The following is an 11,370-nucleotide window of genomic DNA, read 5'->3' as shown; positions in this document are numbered from 1 at the left end:
TACTTTCCGCTTGTACCAGATTTAAAGACTCCAATTGGAGTAGGTTTTGATTTATTTCGCATTTACACTTTTTTATCTTGCCTTTACTTTTTGTCTATTTTACTGCACTTATTTATCCTGCATTTCTTTACATTACTTTATTTCACGCACTCGCTTTAATTACCATGTTTACATGCTTTTATATGCTTACTTTTATTTCCATGTTTGGCTAAGTTTTTAAAAGTTAGAATGTAAGGATCGTAGTAAAAAAAGAGTTCCAAATGCTGTATTAATAGAAATACTATTGGGGATATTTTAACTTTTAATTCAAGTTTGCTGTACTTAAATGTTTATGGGAAAGATCGAAAGCCGTCCATACTTAAGATTGAACTTGATTAGTTTTTAACCAAACAAAAAGGGCGTAAACAGTTTGATTAGTTAATTAGGAATCTTTGACACATTTTTAGAAAACGATTTTAAAACTATTTTCGGACGCGTTTATAGTTTGAAATCCGATTCTTGGCCTAAAAGCCAAGAATCTCTTTAAGTTAATCTTTCCAAGTTAAAACCACTTTTCCACTAAGACAAGTAACTAATTTCTTAAAAATAGGTTTACTACTTTAAGGTTTGAGGCACCTTTTATAGGTAACAATAAAAGGATATAATTAAAGAGTAAACTCGGTTCTTAGTACGCGAGAGCGACAAGTTCCCGTTAAAATTTTCATTTCTATAAGTAGAAAATATTGCCCCATAAGTAGTTCTACCAACATACAACTGGATACATATTTGATTTATGTGAATTAAATTCGAACCTGTTGCTTTTATATGCTATTTACTTTATCCCTTTATTTTCTTGCACTGCACACATCTCAACTGTTTTCATCCACCTTATATAAGCACCTTAGCAATAGAGTTGATAGATTGACGATTGGTCTTTGTGGTTCGATAATATTTTATATTACTTCGATAGGCTGTGCACTTGTAGTTTTATTTTAGACTCTATAAACAGACCCATCAAGTTTTTGGCGCCGTTGTTGGGGACCAAACTTCGTCAAATTTTGTACCCTATTGTCATCTCGTTTAGACTAAGGCTTTATTAGCCGATAGATGCGTAAGAGTCGTAGCACCGGAAACTTAGTAGATCCTTTAGTTGAACCCGAATGTTACACTCGAGCACGCCTTTTTATCCAAAGGTTAAGAAGAGCTATGGCTGAGGATTGTAACCAAAGACCTCTTAAGGAATTCGCTCAACCATCTAATGAGGAGCCTAGTTCTAGTATCGTAAACCTTGCCATAACAACTAACAATTTCGAACTAAAGCCCTCACTATTACAATTAGTACAACAAAACCAATTCGCTGGTCTCGCTACTGAGAACCCGAATCAACACCTAAAAGTTTTTATCCAGTTAGCTGACACCCTTAAGGCAAATGGTGCTTCACGTGAAGCAATTCGTCTAAGACTATTCCCTTTTTTCTTTAGAGGTAAAGCGTGTGATTGGTCATATTCTCTTCCAGCCAACTCAATAACAACTTGGGAAGACCTTAGGAGAGTATTCCTTGCTAGATATTTCCCCCCAAGCAAGACCGGTATCCTCAGGAACCTGATCACTAGATTCACTCAAAACCAAGATGATTCACTTTTTGAAGCATGAGAAAGATATAAAGACCTTTTAAGAGCTTGTCCGCACCATGGCCTAGAGCAATGGTTGATCATACACACCTTCTATAATGGACTCTATTATAGTAATAAGATGTCTATAGACGCTGCCGCTGGTGGTGCATTGATGAACAAACCTTACCCTGACGCATGTGCCCTAATAGAAGATATGGCCCAAAACCATTATCAATGAGGAGCACAACGAGCGACAGTAGAGAAGAAGGAGACCCAAGGAGGAGTACATGAGATACGTTTCATGGACATGATACAAGCCAAAATGGTTGCCCTAGCCTTAAAAGTAAAAAATATGTCTCAAAACCCTGCCACAAAAGCTGCAGTTAATCAGAATGCGAACTCTGTGGAACCCAAGGACATCAAACTTCTGATTGCAACCTTCTGAATGAGTCTAGCTCAAACCAAGTTAATTACACCCAAGGAAACCCTTTTTATAATACCTATAATATTGGATGGAAGAATCACCCAATATTTTCCTATAAAAATAACAACCCAATCCAAAATCCTGGATCCTCGAGACCGCAGGGTTTTCAAACTCAAAGACAAAATCAACCTATGCAATTTGTACCACCGAAACCAAGTCTTAAGGAAACAGTAGATAATTTTATTCTAGACCAAACTCAGCAAAATAATAAGTTCCTAAACCAAAACGTTCATATAAATGAGCTAATCACACAACTAGGAATTAAGTTCGACCGAATGATAACCCATTATAAGATGCTTGAGACTCAGATCTCGCAAGTAGCTCAAACATAAGTTGCACGAACTATACCTGGAGGAATATTCCCTGGACAAACTCAACCCAATCCTAGAGGTCAAGAAAATTCCATTACCTTAAGAAGCGAAACCGCTTACGATGGACCTAAAAACCCAATCTTGAGCGCACCCTAGAAACCTAAGGAGAATGTCATACCCTAGGACAAAGTAGAGAAACCAGAGGAACCTGAAAAGAAACCAAACCAAGGAGTAGAAATAAAAGATAAGGATTATACACCACCACCATCGTATAAGCCACCAATTCCATATCCGCAGAGACTTAAGTAAACCCAACTAGAAAATCAATACCAAAAATTTATCAAGGTGATAGAGAAACTCCATGTAGAAATCCCTTTTGTTGCACCCCAAAATTTTCCCACCTATTTATTCCTAAAAAGGGTTTCATATCACATCATTGTACATGTTTCATATAGGTCATTCATCCAATACATTCATTCATATCATGGTTACTACTCAAAAGATGACAATAAAAGAAGTTTGTGGAAAGGAATTTCTGACCAAAGGAAGGAGATATGAGGTCTCATTGTATGACATCATCTTCATCAAAATTCTCCTGGAATTAGGGTTTCATGATGTGGTGTCGTTTTCTTTTACCTCCCCGTTTCACTTGGGAGGACGACACGCTAGACCCTTCACGCGAAATTTGGAAGGAGAATGCGCCCGGGGCGGGATGAATTTTGTTTCAGTTCTTCCTACGATATCACACGAACTTTTTAATTATCCTACGAGTAGGAGAGGGGAAAAAGATCTCAAATAAACCCTAGGAGTTTGCTAAGTGTGGGGATTCACCTAGACTAGAAATTATGGAGTCTGGGAGGTCGGTTATACATAGGGAAGAGTTTAAGCACCCTACATATCCATAGTACTCTACGAGAACCTTCTCTGTGTCTATGTGTTTGTGTTTGTTGCTTATTATTGGGAAAGTTTCTCCTTTGTGTTAGGAGAGAGAATTGAATTGAATTAAAAGAAAGACAGACAGACAGACTATTTTTGGTATTTTATTAGCTCGCTGAGATTCCTTGTGAACCTCATGCCTACATATCCCTAATGGAAGTCAGAGCTTAATGTAGTTCGGAGAACTAATTAGGGAAATTAATTATTTTTGGTGCCTTGCTTGAAGCTCAAGGTTGAAGCTTGAATTAAATCTCTGTTTACAGTAAAGAGGCATGAAATCATCTTTACAGAGAGGTATTTCTACTATTCCACCACAAACATTAAAAGAGTGACAAAATAACTGGATTCATTTCATTCAAGAGGGGGACCTTACTTTTGTATGTGCAAGTATACTAGTCAACTACGTCTTGAATGAAAGAAAGATGCTCATCCAAATTAGGGAAAGTTACCACATGCCTGGGTTTTACTGCCAGAGCATGCCTTTCAAAATCCTAAATGGGAGACTGATTAAAATTAAAATGTAATGTAATGTTTGTTTGTTTGAATGTGGTGAGATAGGAGAAAGATCTCTCTATAGAGATAAGCTATGTCTATCTACTGTATAAAAGATTTGATTTTAGCTGGCTTGTGTGAGGCCCAAGCTTGAGGCTTTTGATTGATTTATTATTTTATTGACTCTGGGAGGTAACTTTACTGGGGATTGACTTTAACTAAGAAGTTTTTGTGTTCTGTACAAGGCCCAGAATTGAGGCTGACTCTAGCTGGAGAGCATTCATTTGATGGATTTTATTTGGTGTTCTGTACAAAGCCCAGAATTGTGGCTAACTCTTTATTGAAAAATGTGCCTTTTATTGACTGAGTTTGGTGAGATTATCTTTTTAAAGAATGAATTTTTGGAAGCTAACCCTTTCCATGGATTTTACTCTGCTGGAGAGTTTGTCTTTTGAAAGTTCAGTTTTTGGAAGCTAACCCTTTCCAGGGGTTTTGACTCAGCTGGTGAAATTATCTATTAAAAGACTGTTTTTTGGAAGCTAACCCTTTCCAGGGATTTATGAATGATAGCAGAAATATTATCTAATTGAGACTTCTTGTTTAAAGCCCAAGATTGAGGCTGACTCTGGCTGAGGATAGAGAACTATGGATCCTAGACTCTGCTAAGGAAGATTAAAGATGATAAGGGTGACAGAGACTGTCCATGTCTCTCATTCCAAAAGGTGGACTCAATGTGAGATTGAGGCATTCTTAGCTTGTTTAAAGTCTGGTTTAAAGAATGGAAGAAACTCACCAGGATAGGCTAAAAGGTGACTAAAGACCTGTTCTTATGTTTATAAGAAACCTGATGGGTCCTTGTATAGAAGCTCAAGAGGAAGCTGGGAATGCTTTTAAGAAGCCTGTGGGTCCTTGTACAAAGCCCAAGAGGAGGCTAATCGAGGGTCATCGAGGGTCCTTGTTATAGCACAAGAGAAAGCTATGTAGTTTTGAACTTATTTTGGCTCTAAGCAGATGGGTAAGAGGTTTCACCGGGAATAATTCCTCTTGGGTGGATGTATCCTATTTTTTTGTTCTAAGGCTTTTTCAAGATGTTTCACCGGGAATAATTCATCTTGAGGGTTTGAACTACAGATCTCTAATTAGGAAAGAGCCTTCACCGGGAAGACATTCTCAATCCTAGGCCATATTCCTATAATATATATATATAGTTTAACTGTCCTAAGGTTTCACTCAGACGTAGTTCTAAACAATATATAAACAATTTATATTTGACAGTAATTTAAATAAAGACTGTAAATGGAAAGCTATAAAGCCTAACCTGGATGGAGTGGAGGCCTTTGAAGAAGTATGTAGAAAGCCTCACCAGCAATTTTGTTGACAACAGTTGAATATTTATTATAAACAGTTAAGGGTTTTTGAAAACAGAAGAAGTGAAGATGGACATAGGTCACATAGGTATCTGAAGAGTTTCACCGGGAATAATGCCCTTCAAATACCAGAAGAATGTTTTGAAAACAGAAAGAAGATTTTGTAAATACAGTTTTTGAAAACAAACTAATAAAAGAAAAAGGTGCTGGGACTTACACTCTATTAGAGGCCCATGGTGTGTTTACTGTTAAAAAAAAAACAAATGAAAGATACAGAGTTTTGTTGTATGAAAAAAAAACTAGATCGTCTGTTGGATCGGAGATTTGAAAAAAACAGTTTTTTAAGGATTGATAAAAAAAACCAACTTAATTATACTAGAGGCAAAGCCTACACCTAATTAAGACCTAAAATATTAGGGTTTTAACACAAAAGTTTGCACAAGTGATTAGGTTTTGAAATTAAGTGAAAACTATATTTTAAAGTATTTAAAAACATACTTAAAACATATGATTTTTTTAACCTAATTAAAATATATCAAAATAATATATATTTTTGTAATTTTTTTGATTATCTAGAAAATAAGTATATCAAATAACAAGTGTGTGAAAAATCAAGCAAAAATGATTTGGTTTGGAGAGTGAATTAATTGGTTGAAGTTATTAAGAAAATAAGTGAGAAAAAGTGATAAAAAATAAGGATTTGTCTCCACCAAGGCTTGAACCCACGCCCTTGAAGCTAGTTCCCAAAACACACACCAACCAGCCAACGCGCGTTTGGTGTCATACTGGTGCTTCCAATGATATACATATGTTATTCAAGTGCATAGAACAAAAAAAGAAATAAAATCAAAAGGTCTAGGGCGAGGGGGATTCGAACCCTAGACCTTGGGCACACGCTTCTCACAAACTCTCTTTACCACTAGGCTATAACGATGTAGTCATTTATAAAACAACTGCCACTCAAAATAAAACAAACTCTAACCCTGAATTTGAATTTTTGCGCGCCACCACCATTGTCATCTTCAACCTTAAGCTTCCATGATTTTGAAATTCCAACTCTCTCGTTTCTCAACCAAATCAGATTATGTAAACATGAATTTTGCTCTAAATTTCCTCACGAATCCAGATATGCAACTAATATTCATTTATATTAACTACAACTATCTAATTTTTTATAAAACACGAAGAACACATAAACCCTAATTTTAAAATTAAATAATGAACAAGATGAATAAATGAATGATGATAGAGGGTTTTCAATCTTCTGATGATGCTGAACAAACTGGTATCGAGATATATAAGAAAAAGTACTTGAATAAGTGGGTTAGAGTTTGAAAAAATACCTCTGAAAGTGGAGGTCGTGAGAATGATGGAGAGCACCTGGGCTTGTATGAATGATCCTAAAAGCTTCCTTGGGACTCAGTGATGCTAACTGAATACTTATTGCACCTTGAATGCTTAAGTATTGTTCTACCCGACCCCTTCTATTTGAGCTCCAAGTGAGAGTGGAAAGTAGTGATTCTGCACTTACAGATAGGCTGCGACCATCTGAATAGCTTCACTGCATCCTAAGGAACATGTTTGGATGCTTAGACTTGCTTGACACCTCTTGAATTATGCTACAGACCTCCAACTGCTCGAGCTTCAAAATGAAAGTGGCTATGGTGTTCCTCCACTTACAGAAGTGATCCAGGTGCTTGGATCACCTCTAATGAACCTCCTTGAGATGTTAGAATGCTTACTTCTCAAAGAAGAGCTCTGGTTTGAAGAAATCGATTCTTCTTGCCAAAGAACTTTGAAAATCCATAAGCATGAGAGAGAGAAGGAGAAAGCAAGGAATTGAGTTGCTTTGGTGTCCTTATTACTGATGAAGGCTCTTCTATTTATAGGCAAATGATGCAGAGCAATTGGATGTAGTGAGCTTGCTTAGTGAAGTAAGTTTGGTTTCTTGGCCATGAAGGAATTCAAAGAATATTCCAAGTGCAATGATGAGCTCTTTGATACCACTCCCTAGCCATCGGTTTTGCTTGATCTTAGGGGACAATTCTGATGCAGAAGTGAGCTCCAATTGGTTGGGAAGAGATTCCTTTGGTGATTCATCTATTTGCCATAAATTCCCAAATGTAATCATTACATAATCACATGCCTTTGTTTTTGGGAATATTCTTCAATCCTTATGCAATGATGAAAATGGATGTATGGTATGCTTGCAGATGTATTATAGGTCGTGTAGTATCATTTAGTGAAGCCATTTGCACAAAATTGCAAAGTTTCAAATTGTGCATGGCCTATAATTTTACTTCATGAGGCCAACTTTGAACAAGCATAACTCCTAGCTCAAAATGAATTTGGAGGAGGTTGAGCACAATTTGGAAAGCCCTAAACATCTACTTCAATTCATTATTTTGGGGTTTCTTCAGAATCATTTGGGAAAATTGTGAAAAATGAGCCCAAAGTTGGAAGAAAACTAGGTCAAAAATACTTAGAAAATTTTCTAAGTTTTAAAGGCCTATAACTTCCAAATCCCAAATCTCTTAAATGATTGATTTCTTGAAAAAAGTTGCATTTTAAGATGTTGTTTTATTTTGAAAGATCTACAACTTTCATGTTAGAAGTTTTTTGAGTTGTGTAGGTGAAATTTTGAGTTCCCATAATGCCCTCAAAAACCCTAATTCCTGACTTTTTGATACTTGATGAATTTTCTTGAATTCCTTTGGTCAAATGACTTTAATAATCATATATTGATGATATTGATCCTCAAAAGTCATGGTTTGACTAAAAACCCTAAAAGTCAAAGGTGATCTTGTATAGTTGACTTTTTCATATGAAGTGAAATTTTGGACTTTTGTGATGAATCAAGTTCTCCTCCTCAAATGAGTGATGTGAATGGATTATATTGAGGTAATAGAAGCTCTTAAACCATGTTTTGATTTTTTGATTCATGTCCTGATTAAAAGTCAACTGTCCAGGTGAATTAGGTTAAAAACCCTAATTGTCGACCACATGAAATTGATGACTGTAGATCTTGAATTGAAGTGTAATGCCCAATGGATAATGTCATATGAACCAATTGAAGATATTTGGAACAATTGATAGGTGTCCTGGAGCTTTTTGAGGTTTCCCAAATGTGATCCCTGATTACAGTCCCTGATGGGCTCAAAACCCTAGATTGGTGAACTAAGCAAACTTGGGCTCAGATGATTGGGTGTCTAATCAATCATAGGTGGATAGAATGAAGCTTTTTGAGTCCTATGATTGTATTAGAGACTAATCCTTTTATTGATTGATCCTTTGCCTGAGCTCTTTTGTTTCTGAACATCCTTGATTAAGCACCAAGTGAACAAGTGACTGTTCTGAGTATCTGTTTTGATTCTGATGAAAAGCCTGAAAGTATGACATCTCAGGGGGGGGGTCAAAATTAGGGTATGACAGATGCCCCTATTTAAGTTTCTTTCATCCGGAGGGAGAGAGATTGATATCTCGATCTCTCCTGCGCGAAAGAGACTTAAATATCAAAGAATGCCCGAATTTTGGGCGTCCTTGAGATGTCGTAGTGATAATAAAATCCTCGTGCATGAATCAATCCCGTTGTCGCACTTGGCGGGGGATAGGGAGATAAACTCCGGTAGAAATGTGTTATGCGAATTCTAGTGAATGGATGGCAATGCAAAATGCGTGATCCATCTTCTCTAACTAAGCGTTTACTACTTAGAAAAAGGTAAACAACCTCCTCTAGCTCCAGATGTTTAAATCGTGAAACTGGTCTCAGTTGTGATTTTGGACAATATCTCAGATAAAGAGAGATTCTCCAAAGGTTGTTTCCTCATCAAACTTCTCACCAGCACTTAGAGGTGAGATACCATTTGACGGCAATTAAGAAACTTCATCATCTTTTGGAAGATATCTCTGATGAAGAGAAAATCTCCAAGGTTTGTTTCCTCATCAAACTTCTCACCAGCACTTGGAGGAGAGATACCATTTGATGGCAATTAAGAAACTTCATCATCTTTTGGAAGATATCTCTGATGAAGAGAAAATCTCCAAGGGTTGTTTCCTCATCAAACATCTCACCAGCACTTGGAGATGAGATACCATTTGATGTCAACTAAGAAACTTTATCATCTTTTGGAAGATATCTCTGATGAAGAGAAAATCTCCAAGGTTTGTTTCCTCATCAAACTTCTCACCAGCATTTGGAGATGAGATACCATTCGATGGCAACTAAGAAACTTCATTATCTTTTGGAAGATATCTCTGATGAAGAGAAAATCTCCAAGGGTTTCTTTCCTCATCAAACTTCTCACCAGCACTTGGAGATGAGATACCATTCGATGGCAACTAAGAAACTTCATTATCTTTTGGAAGATATCGCTGATGAAGAGAAAATCTCCAAGGGTTTGTTTCCTCATCAAACTTCTCATCAGCACTTGGAGATGAAATACTATTTGATGGCAACTAAGAAACTTCATCATCTTTTGGAAGATATCTCTTATGAAGAGAAAATCTCCAAGGTTTGTTTCCTCATCAAACTTGTCACCAGCACTTGGAGATGAGATACCATTCGATGGCAACTAAGAAACTTCATTATCTTTTGGAAGATATCTCTGATGAAGAGAAAATCTCCAAGGGTTTGTTTCCTCATCAAACTTCTCACCAGCACTTGGAGATGAGATACCATTTGATGGCAACTAAGAAACTTCATCATCTTTTGGAAGATATCTCTGATGAAGAGAAAATCTCTAAGGTTTGTTTCCTCATCAAACTTGTCACCAGCACTTGGAGATGAGATACCATTCGATGGCAACTAAGAAACTTCATTATCTTTTGGAAGATATCTCTGATGAAGAGAAAATCTCCAAGGGTTTGTTTCCTCATCAAACTTCTCACCAGCACTTGGAGATGAGATACCATTTGATGGCAACTAAGAAACTTCATCATGATTTCCTTCCAACTGGATGTCTTTGAAGGAATATCCTATGATCATGCGCCCTTTTGAGGAGCTAATGACTTTACTTGAAAATGGACGAACTATCTTCGGGAAGAAAACCAACATTCACCGATCTGCTGGGGGGATAACAAATTGTTTTCCGGTATGAAAACTGTCGTTCATTGACTTATGCTGAGGAATCTGAACTATCTTCTTGACGAAGACTGCCATTCACTGACTCCGCTGGGGATATATTAAACCATTTTCCAGGAAGAAAACCGCCATTCGTTGATTTGCTGGGGAGACTCTGGAGGTGAACAAACTATCTTCCGGAGGAAGACTACCATTTGTCGATCAGCTGGAGAATCCAAATCATTTTCTTTGACGAAGAGTGCCATCTATTGACCCAACTGGGGAACTTATCAAACTGTTTTCCAGGAGGAAAAACTGCCACTTGTCAATTCTACCGGTGAATCTGAACTACTTGGAGAAGAACACCGCTTGTCGACTTTGTGAGGAATTCACATGCGAAACAAACTATCTTATTTGAAGAAGATTGCCGAGTGTCGCTCTGTAGGAGAATCTCAGTCGGAGAATTCCAAAAGTAAACAAACTATCTTATTTGAAGAAGATATCTATTGTCGACTTTGCTTGGGAGCGAACAAACTATCTCTTTGGGGGAGATTACCATTTGTTGACTTCCTGGGGATTTGTCAGAGTAAACAAACTATCTTCCTCTGGAAAACCACTATTTATTAACCTCTTGGGAAATTCGGGTGTATGAGCTTTCTTTCTTAAGAAGAAAAACACCCTTTCACGACTTTGCAGGGGAAACTTGAGCATATGTCCAAGCGACTCGGGCAATAACGGGATCAAAACCTAACTAGATAATCTTAACTATGCAAACGTATGATATGATGCATGAATACTATGATAATTATAAAATGCAAAGTGAATGTGAAAAGAATTGTCGCGGATGCGAAATCCTATGACTTGAATTTTTGTTGATCAGAAGATGTCTTCTTCTTGAAAAACGTAGTTTGCACTCCATTGGGGATAACTGGTTACTGGTTGCCCGCTGTTTGAAGTGAGTGATATGAATTGAATTGAAGATCCGTCATCGGGAGATGTTCGCAAAGCGACCTCATGGGGAAATTTTGGTTCCCGGAGTCTCAACCGTTTTTGGAGCAACTGTTTGCATTCTTCCTATTGTTTGTAAACCTCCGAAAGAAATTTCACCTTTATTTCGCAAGTAAATTCG

At 37.1% G+C, this 11,370-nt stretch overlaps 1 non-coding gene across 1 annotated transcript; it reads right to left on the bottom strand.

The window, feature by feature from the left end:
• Positions 1–1,569: 1,569 nt before the first annotated feature.
• On the bottom strand, positions 1,570–1,676 carry LOC131615336 (small nucleolar RNA R71). The gene has a single exon (XR_009287756.1). It is a non-coding gene; the product is annotated as a small nucleolar RNA R71 (small nucleolar RNA).
• Between the last annotated feature and the right edge of the window lie 9,694 nt (positions 1,677–11,370).

The sequence above is a fragment of the Vicia villosa genome, linkage group LG6 (assembly GCF_029867415.1).
Source record: "Vicia villosa cultivar HV-30 ecotype Madison, WI linkage group LG6, Vvil1.0, whole genome shotgun sequence".
NCBI classification, from domain to species: Eukaryota; Viridiplantae; Streptophyta; class Magnoliopsida; order Fabales; family Fabaceae; genus Vicia; species Vicia villosa.
This window is presented reverse-complemented; position numbering and strand designations above follow the sequence as displayed.